We start from the raw sequence: 20,257 nt of genomic DNA on the forward strand, positions 1-20,257 counted from the left end.
AACTCCAAAATAATTTGCTTCTGGCTTTTTTTTTTTTTTTTTTTGTATCTTTTTTGGTTTGTTTGTTTCAATTAAAAAAATGTTGCAGTGATGTGATGGTTAAGTAAATGGAGAAGAAAGATGGTGACAAAGCTAGAATGCCAGTATACAAATCAGTATTAATTGCCATCACTGAATTTCTCCTCCTTCAAAATTAATATAAAGAACTACCATACAGATGTAAGGCCCATTTACCACTGCTTTGATTTAACCATGTACTTGAAGGTATTTACTACTTCAAATCTATAACTTAGTAATGGAGAAATTCACCAGCCTCATGGTGTATATGATGTCAATTTTTATGATAAAAAATAATCAACTTAAATGGCTTGTGAATCAGTATCAGTGAATCATTTTCTTGAGTTCTGATTTACTATGCCTTTTTTTCTGAAAAACGACTCTCAAAATAATGCATAAAATATGAACTTTTCTGATGCCAAATTTTCTGAAACCAGTCATTAAGATTTACTATTTCCATTATGAATAATGTCCATTATGAAAGAGGAAAAGCATGACTGTAAGGCAAGCGTATATATTCTGTCATAGCACAGCAGTTTGTCTTCAATGACTGATGATGTTTGCAGTTTAGGAAAATAATAGTACAGCAACAGCAAGTGAGAGTCGCATTTTTAGCACAAACTCATTGTTCATCACATAGATTATTTTACTCTTTGACAAAGTGAATGCTTGTTACTGTCAGTAATAAAGATAGAAAGCCAGGTGATCTCCTCCTATAGTTAAATAAAACTATAGACTACAAATAAGGCACAATGCAGTAGCTATCTAAAATAGACTTCAGCAAAATGTACCTGTTATGAGAATAACCTTCCATCTCCAGATACCAGTGTGTCATATTACTTAATGAGAAAGCAATAGAGGAATGGCTGTTAGATACCAACTGAAACATACAAGTTTCTTAAATTCTTGGAGAACACAGAGATGATCTTGATTCATGACTTAGCAACCTGAATGGATGGCAGCATGAGATGGAGGTAGGATGTGCATGCAGCTTTACTTTTTGTTTCTCTTCTGCTCTCATTCTCCCATTCATTTTCTGCCTTGAGAGGAACATCTTTCAATTTCTCCTTTCTCTTCCTACTGCTTTGTTCAGACTTATATGAAGGCAACTGCAGTCAGCAACTAAATAGACATTTCCTGCCTAGTGTAAATACCTAAAGCAAGTTATTAAAGCTTGTTCTCATTCCCATGCTTTGTTTGAGGAGCTGAATTGTTGATGACTCAAGGGAATCTGAGCTGTTGCTGACTGCTGGATTCTAGCAGTTGGCAATACTCTCAACCTATTTTTTGACCTTGAAGAGCTGTGATCACCTCCTTCAGAAAAGAAAGAAAGAAAATATTTCCCCAGAAACAAAGTATTACTATCAAAGTAGTAGTAATTGTCTGTGCAGTATCCCATTGGAGGGATCTGGCGTTTAATCACGTACTTCTTGCTTGCTAAGGCTTACTAAGAACTTTTACATATTGTAGGTGTGCAGGAAAACATAGCGCATCAGATGGTCTTCAAAGAAGAAAATTCCCCCTCTACAATGCAGAATTCACAATGCTAGTGCGAATAGCTCGCTTGCTCATCTGCTTGATTTTATATCATTGCAAAGCCAAAGAAACTTTTTCAGTCTCTTTCATCTCTTTGCTTTTTGTAATTGTCAGAGAGCCTTCCTCTGCCATCAATGAGCATAGCAGAAGTTAAGTGAAAAAACTGTAAGGGAAGAGAGAGGACAACAATTCTTTGTCTGCTCTCCTCTTCTACTTAAAGCCCAAGTCGGCCAGTAAAATCTTTGGTTCTTACAGACCACTCAGCCCATGCTTGGTCCCATGAAATACAGTTGAAATCTCTTCAAAATTACTACAAGTGTCTGTTCCATAAATGCAGTTTAGAAACAAAAGAAATTGAAGTTAATTTGTCCTGTGTAATATCTCTTTAAGTGCTGCAACTAAAAAGAAAATAATTGTAGTGTAAACAAAGAAACAAAAAAAAAACAAGCCACTAAGACTCTAGGGCTAAAGGGTTAGAAACATTAAGTTCAATAGACTGTATTTCCATTCCCACAAAATAATGTCACATTACAGTAAAAATGTAGATACGACCTGTACCAATTTAACTACAAAATGCATGGTAGTGTCTTTTTGCACATGGTTTCTAACTCTGTATCAATGGGAAACTCTGCCAACTTCTGTGAGAATCCCTCTAAATAATTAACTAAAATAATTTCATACGGTGTTCCGAAAGATTTATAAGTACTGACTTTGTACAAACAACATAAAACTGCTTTTGAAATGTATTGTAATTACATAGTGATCTTTCATTATTAGTGTATCTATAATGAGATTTAGATTTGCTCTTCCACTATAAAATATTGTTAGACAAATTTTCCAAAGCTGAAATCAAAGAAAGCTTAGAACAGGAGACAAGAAATTTGTATTGAAGATAGTGTTCTGAACAGATAATGAATGAATCGCTAGAATTGAGGGTATTTTTCATTGTAATTTTTCATAGTAAATGTGTCATAGTAATAAAAATAAGTTTTTTACTTAGTGACATTTGCAAATTGGTTTCAGGCTTATAAGAAAGCTGTGCTGGTGGGAAATAATCTAAGAAAGCAAGCTCACAAATCTGTTAATTGCAAAGTACAATCCTTGCTATGTTTTGAGCTACCAGAAGTACCTGCTAATTGCTACCAGCCATTCCCTTTCACTTCAAGTTTATCTAATTAATTTGAGAACACACTTGAATTCCTGAGTTTAGATTTTAGGTTTCAGAAGAATTATTTTCTCTTAAATGCTTTAATAAAACCTCACATATACTGCAGACCGAGTAGACGTTTTCAGATATACCACATAGAATGTTAGAATGATTTGAGTTGGAAGGGTTTAAGATTATCTAGCTCAAACCCCCTTGCAGGGACACCTCCCTCAATACCAGGTTGCTCACAGCTCCATCCAGCCTGGCCTTGAATGCCTCCAGGGAGAGAGGGCATCCACAGCCTCTCTGAGCAACATGTTCCAGTGTCTCACCACTCCCACAGTAGAATATCTAGTCTATTTATACCCTCTTCCACTTTAAAGCCATTTCCCCTGGTCCTTTCACTACATGACCTTATAAAATGTACCTCCCTAGCTTTCCTGTAGGCCCCCTTCAGGTACTGAAAAGCCTCTGTATTCTCTCCTTGGAGCCTTTTCCAAAACTGAGGAGCCCCAGCTCTCTCAGCCTGTCCTCGTAGGGGGAAGTGCTCCAGCCTTATGATTATCTTCATCGCCCTCCTCTGGACCTGTTCCCATAACTCCATGCCCTTCTTGTGTTGGGGGCTCCAGAATTGGATGCATGTTATTCAGTAATCTTTTTTTTTCTTCCTGTTGTCTTGTTTCTTTAAATAAATTATTTTTGTTCCCAATGTAAGCATTCAAGATACCCATGTTTTTAATGTATAAATTAAGTTAATTCTACATACATATATACATAATTTTATATCTATTTTTATGTATTTTATTTTTTCTTCTTTTATATATATATATTTAAATTAATAATAGTTTTAAAAGGTGGTTTTGTTTTTTTTTTTAAGCAGCATCCACTGATGTACAATATTAATTACACACCATGCCAAAAGGCTAATTTTTCTGAAATTAACTGCATTTTGTATTATACAGCTTACATTTTACATTCTGGAGCTTTGCTTAAGTATTTCCATTTGATTTCTATTTTGAATTTGTGAAGGATCACCGGTTTTCCCCTACAATTCTGAGCATGAGCATGTTATACAAAAATATTTCTATTCTCTATGAGTTATCTTAAATCCCTGTCTCTCCTCCTTCCCCCCCCCTCTTTTTTTTTTTTTTTTTTTTTTTTTTTTTTTTTTTATCTTTGGCAAATTCAGAATCTGTATATGGAGGTAAGATCTTTGCTTTTGAATCATATCTAATTTTAGCTAATTCTTGGTCAGGTATTAGAAAAACGTAATAATTGGCAGGGGAGTAAGAACTCAATTGCAACTGTGAAATAAAGCTAGATGACAATGGTATTGGTCATAAAATTATGTCAGCACTATCAACTGCAAAAAATTTGCAGAGTAAGAAGTTGTTTCACAAGAATTCATAGCATTCTACTTGAATTTTTTGAAGTGGAATGAGAAAATGTCTGTGTGTTCTTCTTAACAATGTTTCTGTGCTTTATCTTTCACAGCAAAATGAGGTGGCTGATTGATTAGTTTGTTTATATTCTCAGAAATCATAGATGGGATGTAAGTGTAAAGCATTTTCCAAAATTGTTCTCCTGTGTGAGTGTAGACTTTGGATTCTTGTTTAAGTCTGACTGAGAAATGCTAACTTTAGACATTTGACTATCAAAGTGTTTGTCTAGTGTGGAACCGTAAAGTGTACTTTACTGCAAGTATCTGCCCAGTGATCTCCCTTTTAGCCTGAAGCAATGATTGTCTGTGGATTTTAACAGTTCATTTGCTTTCACTGTACTACTTGTTTCTTAGCACATAGAATTTTATGCAGTTTTGAAGTAACCCCTTGTGACGGTTCAAATGAACATTTGTATTAGATGCAATGCGGTGGAAGAAATTACTGATACTGGCTGTGTACGTTTTTACACAGATAAACAGTGTCTATGGATGCTATCTCAAAAGGGATTTATTTATACTTTCTGTCTTGTAGCAATGACAAATGAAGAAACCACATTTAACATGTCTTAGTATTTTCATAGGTTTTGTTTTTTTTCAAGTACAAAGACAACCATAAATCAAATACTCTCTGTGGGCTGTCGGCGTCAAATTACACAAGGAGAGATCCATTTCTGTAATGTAGTCTTAGTGGTATCCAATCACAAGATTCATTTCCCAGGTGGATAAAAAAGGAAACATAATTAAGGGCACTGTTTTTTTTTTTTTTTTTTTTTTTTTTTTTTAAGCAGTCCTTTGGCTCAGGGAGTTATGTGAAGATACTCTAGCATTCATAACATCCTGTAAAGTTGTGCAGTCAGCTTCTGCTGCAGAATGGTAGCCTGTACTGTAATAATGATAGTAAATTAACTGAAATTTATATTGCAGTTTCAAAGAGAAGCATATCTAGAGATTATAAGCTTGCTTTTATTCTTTATTAAATGCATTGCAGTGAAATTAAAGCATATTTCAAGTAATTTTTACTGTTTAATTTTTTTTTCAGTTTATTGATAACACTTCCATCTCTGGAGGTGCTCAAGGCTAGGTTGGATGAGGCTGGGCAGCCTCATCTGGTACCTGCTTTAGTAGGCAGTAACCTTTCCTATGGCAAAGGGATTGGAACCAGATGATCTTTGAGCTGCCTTCCAAGACAAGCCGTTCCACAATTCTTTGATTTTTCTGAATACAGTGGAAAGCTTCAAATTAATACCGGAGAAATTTTGGATCTGCTAAATTGGACCAGTATTATATTGTTATGCAAGAAATAGGAAGATCTACAATAAAGCTGGAAGTTACACTTGCTTACTTTAGGAGGACTGTTCCTTCCTTCCAAGGTAGGCCATCATAAAAAAAAAAAGAAAAAAAAAACCTCCCTCTGTCACATCAATATTGAAAGCATATGTATCTTTCTAAACTCATTTGTCTTCTTTCTGTGAAATTGCCTAACTTATTACTGGATGTCTGTAAGTGAAAGAAAAAGTGGTGGTTGAAATTTTTTTTGTTGTTGGCTTTTCTTTCTTTTTTTTTTTTAAGAGTGGCAAATGACTGGCCACAACACAATTTTTCTGAAGCCTTCAAATTCTTTATTCCTTCTCAGACATTTTAAAGTGCTATATCATCCTTTCATTAAGAATTACTTTTTATATGCATGTGTTTGCTCTCCCTCATTCAGAGGTTTCATCAATATATTTTATGGATGTTAAAAAGCAAGCAGTATAATATTTTTTAATTTACTTTCCTTCCTTTGTTTAGTTGAAAACACCTTGTAGTTTGTTCTTAAACATCTTATTTAAATCTGCAATTCAAGCACGTGTAGTTATATTTTATTGTGTATGTTAACAGAAATTTGAAAACGTACTAGAAATGTGCTAAAAATGTCAAGAAGTTATTTTCATGTAGGTAAGTACAGGTTTAAATGTTTACAGAATGTATCTACTGTCTTTATTCACCAAATCTAAACATGTGTGTAATGGTATGATAAACAAATGCAAAAGAAAACGTGGTCTTGAAAATTGGAGTACCTCCAAATTATGTAACTACTTGTTTATGCTGGAGAGAATACTGTAAGAAAAAGATCGCCGTCTCGAACACTTATTGGTCTTCTGTCCTATAGGCAAATTAATTTGTTTATACAATAATAATATACAAAATGAGCTGCCATATTTTTGCTCCAGATTTAATCATTCTTTTACTTTGATAATTATTACTGTTACAGAAAACCGTTGTTACATTTAAAAACTATATACATATTTTTAAAGTTATTTTCCTGCCTCCAGGGGACCAAAACCAAAATGCCCAAATTGTAGCTCATCTAGCCATAATTGTAACGTTTTACCATTGTGCTTCTTTGTTGCTTATGAGAACATTATAAGATGATGTGAAACAAAGAAAAATAGATAGATGGATAGAGGCATAGATGTATGGGATGAATACAATCCCTGTGGCAGTGGAGTCTGCCCTTGAGGCTGCATGTCGTTAACCTGTACCTGAAGTGGTCAGGCAGTTGGACTAGATGATTTTCCTAGGTCCCTTCCAACTGAACTATTCTATTTTTGCTCTATTCCTATTTTATTCTAACAAGAACAGGGGTGCTAGCCATTCCAGGGTTTTAAGGAGTATTTAATTATTGGAAATTTATTTTTAATAATTTACTATAATAAATTTTAACTGAACTTTTGTTTTTCTCACACAGATAGAAGAATAGTTTGCATTTTTAAGGTGATTCTCAATTGTGTGCTATGATGTGCTTGTGTTTTAATGTTTTCTTCATTTCTCGTACCTCTTATTACTCATTACGGACTTGAAACACAGCACTAGGCTTATTTTTAAGCCTTAATGCTTTTTTTTTTTTTTCTTCCATGATAATGTCACTAGAAATGAGGATTGCTCTCTGATTACAATCTGAGTTGTGTGCACTCAGGTTTAATTATTTGTATGAAAATTCAAAGAATTACTGAAGGGAAATTAAAATCACACTGTTAGAGTGCTAAAAAAATAGTTTAAACACAAGTCAGGTAAACAGTACACAGTAAGTCTCCAAAACACATTTTAAATCAAAAAAAGTTTAACAGTACAGGTAATGGCCAGGATGAAGGGAACTGTAGTCACTAATTGTTTAGTATTAAAATTATGGAAAGAAAATAAAGATTAATATTTGACTTTTTCTGAACCTATGTTGCAAATTGCTAAGGTATACGGTATTTAAGGATAAGGTTATCAAGCTATATTACAGATAGTTTTGCAAGAAAATAGTAATGGATTGCATAAGTATTACTTATGATTGATCTCTAGTAAAACTATAAAGAAAAAAGAAGAAATGATCTTCACTGCTCAGCCTAGCTGTGGACTACAGTTTTCTTAATAGGAGGATTTGGGGTTTTGTTCATTACTTTCTTTATTTGAAGAATTATATGAAGAATGAGAAAATGCAGAAAAACATAATCAGAAGGTTTTGTCTAGAAATAGTGTACTTCTAGAAAGATCAGTTTCTATACAACCCAGGGTTGTCTAAGAAATTGAGGAGCTTCACTTGACTCAGCAGTGGAACAGGTTGCCCAAGAAGGTTGTGGATGCCCCATCCCTGGATGCATTCAAGGTCAGGCTGGATGTGGCTCTGGGCAGCCTGGTGGTCTGGTGGTTGGCAATTCTGCACATAGCCGGGGGATTGAAGTAGATGTCACTGTGGTCCTTTTCAATCCAGGCCATTCTATGATTCTATTATTCTAATTTAACTATTGACTGACAGTTATGGTTTTATTAGGTTAAAATTTGAGAAATGCGAGAGAGAGGATCTGCTAGCATTGCTGAGGCATTCTAATTTGAGTCTTTCTGGAGTGCTTCAAGACATGATTCCCTTCGTCTTCCTTGCTGCAAACAAAATTGTTTCAAAATTTTGAAGATACTCTTAATTAGTGAAAATAAAATTTAATATTTAGGTTATAATGCATGTTTAATAGAAAAGTGTATATTGTCAAATGAATCATATCTGTTTAAATTAACAGTGTTAGAGACGTTACTGCAATTGTGAAGGCACAAAATTACCTTGATTCTTGGCCGACATCTTTCTACAAGATGGCGTCCAAGTGTATTTTGTACAACAATTCGACGCAAGAGTAACTTAGCGTCTATGTATTGTGTCTTCATTAATCAGTTTTACCTCGAAATGGTGGGCACATACTTGTTAATATGTTCTTTATGAAATACTTCGGCAGAAATACTTTGTTTTGATAATGAAAGTTAATTGGAACATTTAGGAAATATAATAAGCCTTTTGTTATACAAGGCTTACAGCGACGCACACAGATTTACTTCTAATCTTCTATCAGAAAAACATGTTGTAGGACAAATTCTGTGAGTAGAATCGTTCAACCACAATGTAAAAGAAAACATTTAGGGAAACGAGGAAAAAAACCCAATCCTATATTCGGAAGCATTTTTAAAAATATTACCTTTTCCTTCTCTGTTTCCTCAATCCGTATTCCTAAGAGAAACATAAAATTTAGCTTCAGTAATTGACTCTGCATTCATAAATCTAAAGGAGATTAATTAATTACGTATCACGGACTCAGCAGAAATATTAGTTTTCTGGCATACCTTAAATTTCATGCCCAACTTCCAACCAAACTATCAGAATTCTAAAATCAATATTCAGCTTTATCTCTGTCAAAGAGAGCTAATGACTTAATCATCTCCTTCTCTCCTACTGTCTTTTATATTTTTCTAAGTTACAATCACTATTTTACCCCAAATTGTTTAATTGATTTATATGGTAAATTAAGCCCAATGAAAAGCTCAAATTTTTCCTGTTGTTTTTTCACATCTGTGTCAGTCTACCTGAAGGAGGTATCTCTAAACTTCAGAAACAATAGAAAAGTAAAATCAAATATAAATTCTTCAGTGATTTCAAATGACAGTGGTACCTGATTTTCATTCCAGTTTCTATATAAAGTTAATAATTACAATCTAGAAACTACAATAATTAAAATTTCATATGTATCACGTATAAGATAATTGTGCTACCTTCTTAGTGCATGGGATTTTGACATATAAAAAGTATGAAGGTACTTTAAGAGCCACAGTTCTGTACAAAGCATCTCTTCTTTACATTTTTATGGCAATGTTATTTATAAAATAAAAACACATTAGAATATATATTCCCGGTACCCTGCTCAAATTAAATTTTTAAACAGGTGAAGTATTTAATTTTCTCCATTTAGTATTTTTAACAGCACCTTTATACTGTAAAATCCTGAATTGCAATGCTTTTACTATTTCTGTCAATTTTCTGAATCCAGAAAATCTTAATGAGACACACTCAGCATTAGAAGGATTAGTGTGAAATTTAATTTGAGTTAATCTGCTGTACACAGAAGAAGGATGCGGGAAAAAAAATGTAAGCAGGAATTATGTGTTTTAAAGTACAGCATCACTAAATATTCAGCTTTAGTTATTTATTTTATGAGTTGTGGAGGGTTCTGACCTTGTGACTCTGCTGTACTTATTTTGGATTTCACAGTTTCAAGGCTGTTTTCCTGTTACTTTATCTCTTTTTAACTGGATTTTATATTTTTCAGGAAAAATGTCTAGCTTGTCAACACTGCAGTTTGTGTCATAGGTATCATCAAAACTCTAATTCTCTGATTTCAGGAATAGATGAGTACTGTACAGTTTTTACTGTGTGTAAATGCACTAAGTCCTACATAGTTTCTAATATGGAACCACAAATTTCACCAGGTTCCCTGAAAACATTTGCAATAAACTAAGCAGTGCTTATGTCCTCTAAAGCTATGTAGATAATGCTTTGCTTTAAAAGATAAATCACTAGAGTCTAGAAAATTAAGATAAACAATTTATATGTTCATTTCAAGAAAATGAATAAAAGGAACTGTATTTAAAAGCATCTGAGCAAATGTTGAGCTTCTCTCCCCTTTTCTAAATGAAAGATATTTGCTACGAAGAAGAAATTAGGAGGTTTTGAAATTTTGATCAGCTTAGTAGTAGAATTTACACTCAGATCTTACATTTAGAGCTATTTATTTCAGTAGTTTAACATCAGCTGATGTCATCATCGAGAACATTATACATACATGAAAAACTGATTTATATTAAGGAGAGCACTGCACATCAATTTTTTAACAGAAAGATCTATCATTCTTAAAAAAGAACAGTGCTTTCCAAAACAAATAAATTCCATTTGATGGCACTTGCAGACTTCGGTACTTTTGAAAGGGATGTAAGTTGACAAAGAATTTGCCTTGCAGGTATGTGGAAAACACAGACATTTTCCCACCCACAGCAGGAATACGTAGGTTAAAGTGGGATTTCAAAGACATGAATTTTTCAAGACTGGCTGTCATCCAAATACAGTGTCATAGAGTTTCAGCATCCACGGAAGAGGAAGCAAAAGCTGGCGAACGTGAGGCAGAGAAAAGCTAACTAAAGGAAGTATTGAACTAAATCTGCAATGATGGTAAGGTTTGCACAAACAAATGTAACAGACAGGAGAAAAATAATAATAATAAAAAAGTAACATTTGAGATGAAAGGATGAAGGAAAGACTTGTATCATTTTGATGAACTTGTTATGAATCAGTAGGTACTGAAGAAGAACTGAAATGCACATATCTAATATCAACTTACATGAGCCAAAAAGAGCATTGAATTCTGTTGTGGAGAGGAAACCTTCTTCACAGTGGCCTTAAAGAACTAACAGTTAAATGGGCAAGGACATTTCAAAGTATTTTCTTGAAAGTTCTATGGTTGTATAGCTACTATAAAAGCCAGGTGCACACGTGTAGTGAGAGGTTGCTGTAAGTGTCTGAAAGCTTAAGTCAAATAACATTTTCTGGAAATTGCAGCCCTTTCGTTATATCAAGTATGTCTGATCTTTGGAAAAGTAGCCTTCAGCTTCAATTAAAATTGCAAGCAAAGAGAATTTCATTACAAAACTACTAGAAAAATCTTACATTAATTACACATTATATTAATATTCCGTGTTTTTAAGACTACTGTACACTTTCTGAGGTATATCTGCTTCTGTATGTAGTTTTGTATACACACAACTGTTGCTTTCAACGGAGACTTCAAGTGTTAACTTCAGCTATAACTGAATACTTGGAGAAGATGATAAAATCTAGATACAAATTACTTACCTATCAAAAGAATGTGCATTATTTTTCTTACCTGGTTTCATAACATATAACATTATTTTAAGCTTATAGTTCGGATATAAATGAGACATGACTTTTCATTTTAGCTAGTAAAATTCTACCGATGAGAATGAAATCCAGCATTAGTTTTCTTGCTATGGTAACCCAAGACAAATGATTATGCAGATGATTTGTTTAATTGACCAAGTCAGAGAGCAGTCAAGTTTGAAGAAGAGTCATCTTGGAAAGATTATTATGTCCAGTTGAAAATAATAAGCCAAACATACCTTTGGACTAGGAAAAATGTGAATCATTTCTTGCTGCAAGACAGAAGGGATGTGGACATATTTTGCCCAGCGATTTGTCAGAAAAAGACATGAAAGTGTTCTCCAGCATTAGCAACCTACATTATTTTGGCATTCTGGAACTGGGCATGAAATTAAATTGGCAGAGCTACAGAAATGACACATCTTTACCAGAACTGTCTGAACAGACAATTGAAGAACAGTATATAAAGCACATCTGGATTTCTCTAAAAGACACATAGTTACAAATACTTTAATCATAATAGAAAAGACAATGAAAATAAGCTTTTTTTAAAAAAAGAAAACAACTTGGATATAATCTTTGGAATATTGTCATTATCCAATCAAGAATGTCTCCAAAGGAAAAAAACCATAATGAAATTAAGTGGAGTGGGCAGATGAATGAAAAAGTAAAAGACAGGGCCAATGCTGAAAAAAACAGGATAAATTAAAGAGAGGAAGAGTAGGCTATTTCATCACTGTGAAGAGAGTGATGAATCTCAAATGTAACTACAAAATTATATGGGCTACTAGGAATGTGAGTTTTTCTGATGGCAAGATGAACTTTCCATTTATTTAAATGATTTTAAGTAGAGAAGAAATGGTTTGGAGGAAGTTACTGATTTTGTGCTGATCTCTTCAATTTTGATGATAAAGCTTTCCAACTCTTCAGTATGGGTATGTCTTACATATTTTCTTGCTTGTATAGTATTTTACATTGTGGGTGCAAGGGGATTTGATTATTATATGTCAGGATATACGGGTTATATTTGTACAATTTGCAGCATATTAGGGTCTTTGTGTAAAGCAAAGATCTCTGTTTAAAATAAGTGGACATCTATTTTGATTGGGTAAGAATTTCATTCACTGTTTTGCTGGAACGCTGCAATCTTCTAACATACCATGCATAGGAAAATGGTAAAAAGTTACATTAGTCAAAAGTCATGAATGATGCAAACAGTAAAATTGTTTCTCTGTTCCTTTTCATTTAACTTTATTTCAATGTTTGACAGTGCAATCTGAACAGTTTTAAAATCGTAATTAAAGTTCATTCTCTTCATAAAATCATTCTCTTCAATCAGCACTTAAAAATCTCCCAAATATGTGATTAATAATGAATGCAGATTTATTCATTACTGTGGAAATTTGATGCTAATTTTTGGTTAAGTTGGATTTTAACCTCCACATTTCTTCCAGTCATAAAATAACTCTATAAATAAGTCTACTTACATATTTATCTACTGTGGTCCTATGTGTTTTTCTGTTCTTCTAATATTTAGGAGCTGCCATATCATTTCATAGAATTTTTAGAGTTGTATGGGACCTTTAAAATCCATCTAGTCCAACTCCCCTGCAATGGGCATATCAGGTCATCTTGGAGCTTTTTTCTTCTACAGACTAGACAGCTCTAGATCCCTCAGTATGTCCTGGTAGAAGAGGTGTTCCATCCCTTGGATCACTTTGTGGCCTTCCTCTGGATGCATTCCAACAGGTCCGTGTCTCTTCTGTACTGAAGACTCCACGTCTGGACGCAGTACTACAGGTGAGGCCTTACCAGCTCAGAACAGAGGCAGGATCAACTCCTTTGCCCTGCTGGCCACACTTACTTTGATGCAGCCTAGCATACAGTTGGCTTTCTGGGCTGCAAGGGCACGTGTCCAGTTTCCTATCCACCAGTACCTCCAGGTCTTTTCAGCAGGACTGTGCTCTAGTATTTCATCTCCCAGCTTGCCTTGTTAGTGGAAGTTGCCTCAGCCCAAGTGCAAAACACTGTGCTTGGATTTACTGAACCTCATGAGGTTCTCTTGTGCCCACTGCCCAAGCCTGTCACGCTGAAAAGAAAAATCTTCCTGTCTAAATATTCCAATCAGGTGAAAGCAGATAATTACACTGTGGGTTTTTTTTTCCAAATATTAAGTTTTCAGTATACATATTAAGTCATCTACCGTGACTTTCATGGGTTACCGTGTTTTTCCTGATTTATGTGGAAGGTGCAAGTACTGATTACTATTGAGAGTTAGGCTGCATTCCTGAAGGTATTCATATAGTTGACATTGTACAAGTATGAATTTCAGTGCTTACGTTATGACATCTAACTTTTTTGTAGATGTTACCCTTTTTTTTGCCGTTCATCAAAACTGTGAAGCATGAGATGGGAATTTGTGCTTTGCCTTTTTAAAACTTGCAAATTTAGGGTGAGATTAACAGCTTTTCCTTATTGTTGTTTATATCTCTTTTATCTATGCAGATGGAATAGATGTTATTAGGGTTATTAAAACGATACGGAATATTTGTTGTTTTTTTCAAATGAGACAAGCTTTGCTAAGTGGGAGGTAACTACATTTTCTGAAATTAGGGTAGCTTTGAACCATATTCTCAAAGGACAAACTATTCAATATTGTTGCAATAATGTGCTTAATTTAGAAGTTAAGAAAAATTCAACAAAATCAGGAAAAAAAAAGCTGATAAATGTTACTAATTAATAATGACACTGCAGAAAGCATAAAATATAAGAACTAGAGTGTTTTATTTCCCCTGTTTTTTTTCTTATATTTTTTCTTATCTGATGTTATGATTGATGCTATTATACGTCTGATTCAGTAACATTAAAGTTACAGAGATTGAAGACTTCAGACATTAAGGTAGGCTGAGTTTTAGATATTAATTTTACACAGAAGATGGTTTAGAGCTCTCAAGAACTGCGACCATTTTATTTAATTTCTTGGTGTCAAGACTTCTCTTTTAAAAAACCTCTCCCATCCAAATGATAGGCACTTTAATGAAAGGAAACAAATAAATATTAAAAGCAACAGCCAATTCAACAACAAAAAAACACTCTATTATTATTTTTGTTAAACTAACTTAAATTGGACAATACAATTACCAAATTAACTTGATTAAATGAATTAACTACAATTATAACACCCAAAAGCCAGGAGTTGTCAAAGTGATATAGCAAAAAAAAGCATAATGAGATTAATGACTGGTAGCCAATTCATATGAGTACCATCCTCAAGAATGTATACAATCTTATTCATAGCACAAAGCAGGTGTAATGAAAAAGATGACATATTTTAAAATAAATTCCAATTAGTCCTTCAATGCTTAATTCAATTAAATCAATTAATCTGTAGTATGAACTTCAGAGTTCATAGTATATTTAGAATCATGTATAGTCATATCCAGACTTTCCTTTGTTGGTTCAATGTGTGCCAGTTTGACTCCATGAATTTTTAAGATAGACTGTCTTCATCCTCATCTCTCTACAATGGAATCTCTAGAAAGGAGTATATATCTGTCTTAACTGGAAAACTCATCCTTCTTAATTCTCCCAGCTGTAATCCCTTTAAGGAAAAGTAATCTAACTTTAAGGTGTGCAAGCACTGAAAGGAAATAAATATATATTTATAATTTTTATATATTTATGTATTATTTTATATATATATATATATATAATGTATGCAAGAATTGGATATGGAAATAGCAATGTAAGGATGCAGAGAGTTATCCATCTCAGACTCTCAAATAGATACCAGATATGTGCTTTTAAGAGTTATTGGCGTTGACAATATTTTTTTATATACCAAGACGTGATCCAAGAAATTATGAAAAATTATCCAAACATTATGACCTTTGTTGGATCAGCTGAACATAAAAATAAAAAAAACAAACCTATTTCCAAATATGATTTTGTTTCAGAAGTTAACAACTTTCATCTATATTCCTAAAGCAAGTATTTAAAAAAAAATTCAGCAATGTAAAGAGACTCTCAACAATCTTTCTAGATTCTTGTGAAAAATGTTTGCAGGAACAATTTAGCTAGAGACTTGTAGAAGCAATAAAAACCATAAATGAGACTTTGCTTTTTTAAAGCATCTCAGTGCTGCATAAGAATTATGGCCACAAGATGAGTACATGGGCGAACTATGAGAAACATTTGAGCAAAACCCAGCATCTCATAACATTTTCCAGTAGAGCACTAACAGATGCACAAGTGGTGTATACACAGAGAAAAGGAGCTGCTAGCAGTATTTTTTTGGAACAAAGCTGTTGCACTGATTCATCTTTGGGCACAGGTTGAATGTTAGAGCATGGATCCAGGCTATTAGCATCATGAAACCCACTGCTGAATGCACCCTCCTGATTACAGTGCGTATTATTTAGACTCCAGCTTATGATGGGAAAATAAAGCTCTGACAGCGAAAGTCACTACTGGTGGCAGACATGCTGAACAGGACATACCTTCCTGAGCACAACACAGATGGCACTGCAGAACAAGAGAGAAAGTCTATCAACATGCTACATTACCTTCGCATCTGGGAAGCTCCAGGCAATCCAGCAGGGCACTGAAGAGGATCGGGTGCTGCAGGCAGGAAAACTGCGTACTGCAAGGATAGCCAGAGAAACTGACGCAGGAAAGTATACCATGATTTGAGAACTGAGTTCTGTATGTGAGATATATATTTAATTTATTACTTAAATTTTATTTATATTTAATTAATTTTACTTTAATTTTTTTTAAAATAAAATGTCTTGAGTAGAAATACAACACATTTTGAGAAATGATATAACAAAATAACTCATACTTCATGACAGAGTTTAGCTTGAAATGTTCGTGCGAGAGCAGTCAACTGAGAGCTACATAAACCAGTATGTATTGTGCAAAACGATTAGTGAAAGGCAAGGCAAGAAACTTTATAGATAGATTTGAGCAGCCCTACTCGTGATCTACAGAAGGGATGGAAGCCAAACACCTTGTTCCACAAAGGACAGGAGCTTAATAGTAGGAAGTTATTAATTTAATTCATAGAGGTAGACTGTCTGGAGGAAACTTGGTGAGGACTGAATCAGAAAACAAAAGGCACGTTTTTTGTGGTAATGTAAAACTGACATGCTATGATTAGCAAATAGCCTCAGTACAAAGATATCAAATGTTCAGAGCCAAAAGAAAATTTGAATTCTGATTATCTTTCCAAGATGCGTATTATACAGCAAGAAGCAGATATGGTTTTTGTTTGTTTGTTTTTTAAATCAGGCAGCAGAGAAAATTAATAGTCATTATCAGGAATTGAAAATAGTTCATAAATGCTGGATTTTGCTTATTGGCCTGAGGAATTTCTGAATGTTAGAGATAAGCTGTGATTAGAAATAAATCTGCCTGAAGATGACCTCCCAGTCAGTGCCGGGAGGAGCAAATTTTGTTAGCTAAGGCACTTCATCATCATTTTTTTTGATGATCTGTGATTCATGTAGGAGTAGCATTAAAGTGGATTGCAGAGAAGCCTTGTTTAGAAGTGGACTGTGAAAAGGTCCACTCAGCGTTTTCTTCTGCAGTTCTCCTTTGCCATCGCGATAGGGAGGAGAGCAGTGCAATAACAACTTCTGGAAGCTTCACAATACTACTCTTCTAGTAGAACTCATCGTTGGTGAGTAAAAGGTTCTAAACCTTCAAGGTATATTTGTTGGTTTTTTTTTCTTTTTTGAAACACAGTATACAGAGTTAGTTTATTAAAAATTATGATTCCATGAGATATAAATATCAACCTTGGGCTCCTTTCACATTGCATCTGAAAGAAAAAAGAAGGGAAAAAAAAAAACAACCAAAAACCAATTCATGAATACTTAATGAATGAGCAAACACTTGCATCACAAAAATATTTTCTTTCTCTTCATCAGTATTCAGAGCCTGTATTTCTATCTGGCAAAGGTTTCAGCTGACTTGAGCTGAAGCAATAAATTAATACAGTTTAAAAAAAAGCTACCAACAGTTTTAAACAAATTAAAATGCTTGAAGCATGCATGTTAAAATGCCATGTCATGATCCTGCTGCACGGAACCAAAGAACTGTGATGAGCTGAGTGTGGATGAGCAAAGATTGCAATCTTCAAGTCTATTACTTGGTGTGAGCTTTGTGGCATGCAGAAATATGCCCGTACCTTAAAATGCTAAAAAGTCTGACCTATGCTAGAGTGGGTGCTAGCTTTACTAGCTAGAGTGGGTGCAGTCTGCCTCAGACTTTTGTAGTATTTAATTTTTGATTCAATATCTTTAAAAAAAAAAAAAAAAAAAAAAAAAAGAGTAAGCCAAGTATTCCCCCTTCCCAGAGTTACCTCCTTAGTGCAGGGTACCTGCAACTTTTCTTCCAACAAACTGCACAGAGGTCACTGCTCTCCTTTCATAGGGCTGGTTTTTCCAGCTATTTACAAAGTCCATAAAGGTGAGCACTTAGAAGCTTGACTGTTTCCTTATGGAAATCCCTTGTGGTCTAAGCCTTTTTGTGGAGAAAACTGTCACTCAATTTTCAAGCTGCACAAAAAGCTCTGGTAGCAGGGATAGCTGGTAGATGTGCAGCAACCTTCCATGAAACAGTCTTAAGAACTTTATTGAAGTTTATGGATTTATTTTTATAAACACTGCAGTATGTTTGAAATCAAGCCTTCAAAAGGAAGTTATCAAAGATTTTCATAGTGGTATCCAAGGCAGAGAATACACATGGGATCATTCAAGAAATTGAAGAAGCCCACTCCCAGACATTGAACTAGTTAGAAAGGAAAGGAAAACAGAAACAAACAAACAAACAAACAAAACCATTGCTTATCCTCCAAAACTGGCTGTATCAAAAATATGAAAACAGTATGCCCCTCATTTGCTTTCTAACAATGTTTATTATGAAGCTAGCAATTGTGTGGATGTTTTATTAGAAAATATATGATATTGTTAATGTTAATTAATGTTAATAGAACAAAATAAAACCAACATAAACAGCTCCAAAACCATTTACTAAATGAAAATGCCATTTCCATTTGGACTATAAGATCTGAGATAATGTTTGTCATAATGAATTCAAAATGCTCACATTGAGAGTATAGCATTGTTACAGTGAAAAGTTGTGCAATTGCCTTAAGCACTCCTTGAGTATACAATGTTATTCAGACATGTATAATTATTTTAGGTAAAATCTCACTCTTTCAGTAATGGTTATGATTCCTTGAAACCAAACTTTTTTGACAAGGTAAGCTTATTTATTCTGCTTTGTACATCAAGTGAGATTTCTGGGAAATACTTTACATTTCTGTGTGATCGCCTTTCCCCTTTTTTCTGTTTTGCACTGATCTTCATAAAATGAGTTCCACAAACCGTTGTATATCACTGAAAGTAAAGCAAAGAATATTCAGGAACTGAAATTAATTTCATCATCTTCGTAATCAATAAGCAGCATGAGTATCACGCTCCAATTTATAGGAGGGAGATGAGATTCTTTTAATGTCTGTATACCTGGTGTGAGATTAAGAAACAATGGTTGAAATGTTGGTCCAACCAGTTTATTATAAATCTGAATCAGGGAGATGGGGAAGGGAAGGAGGGCGATACAAAAAGTAGGAAAGAAGCAAGAATTGGGAAAAGCGGGGATAGTCAGCACCAGGATCCAGCAGTGATCCCGTTGCACGACGTATCGAATGTTCAAGGCATATGCAGCGGGGGGGGGGGGGGGGGGGAAAGCAGCATGGTCGGCCTTGGGCAGCAAGCAGGTAGCAGGAAGAAGTCGCAGAGCCAATCTAGGAGGAAGCAGCAGGACTCAGGTAGCAGGGCCAGGAGAGTCCGTCAGCATGCAGGAATTCCATATGAGGAATGTGATGGCAGACACCTTCGTTCTTCTTCAGCACTGTGGTAGAGCGTAGAGCAAGTCAAAGAGGGACAGAGGCAGGTCGTGAGTCTTCTCATCGCATAAACCTCTTTTTCATGAGGAATCTGTTGCCAGAAAACCTAAACCTCATGGTTTTCGATTACTCTTTTATCCTACTTTTTCTCCTGCCTAGGTGACATCCCTGGGCGCTTGAGCAAGAGTCATGTGAGTACCCCTTGAGATGGCCATCTTCCTTAGGTAAGTCCACACAAAAGACTACTTCACAGCCATTAATCTGCAACTTATCTCTCTCTTGTTGCCCGTGGCCTTGTCCATCTGTATCCCTCAGACAAAGGATTTTACAACCCTTGCCCAGGACTTGTCCATCAAAGTTCTCCAGACAAAGGATTTCTCAACCCTTGCCCAGGACTTGCTTGGACTTGTTCATCTGTGTCCTCAGCAAGGTTTGAGGCAATGATGTAAAAGAATAACCTCTTACAACGAGTTTGCAACTTAACAATCTTTGCTGGTAATGTATAAGTAAATTCCATTAGCCAGAAGAAGTTTTCAGCAGTGTAATTATACAGTTGTACTCACATATCTGAGTGCTTATGGTTGATACAATAAAATGCCTGGTACTTCTGCAGTATCTTTGATAGAGACAGAATGATGAGTTCTATTTTCTTTTATAAAATCAAATACGAAATTCTGAATTATCCATAGCAAATTTTTGATTATTTTTGTGCTATGCAAGAAGTAAATTAAGCAGAAGGAAGTATGTTGTCTTTTTTGTTCAGTAAATTTTAAGAAGTATAAATTTAAAAAGTATAATGTCTCCGTTAGTATTTGAGTAACAATATCAGGCAATGACGGAAAGTTAAAGCAAAAATAATTTGGTATTAAGATGATATATTTCACTTTTTCCTTTATTCCTAGTCCAATTTCAGAGCTAACTAGAAAAGCT

Source organism: Tympanuchus pallidicinctus, unplaced genomic scaffold (assembly GCF_026119805.1).
Source record: "Tympanuchus pallidicinctus isolate F22 unplaced genomic scaffold, pur_lepc_1.0 scaffold26, whole genome shotgun sequence".
In the NCBI taxonomy this organism is placed as follows: domain Eukaryota; kingdom Metazoa; phylum Chordata; class Aves; order Galliformes; family Phasianidae; genus Tympanuchus; species Tympanuchus pallidicinctus.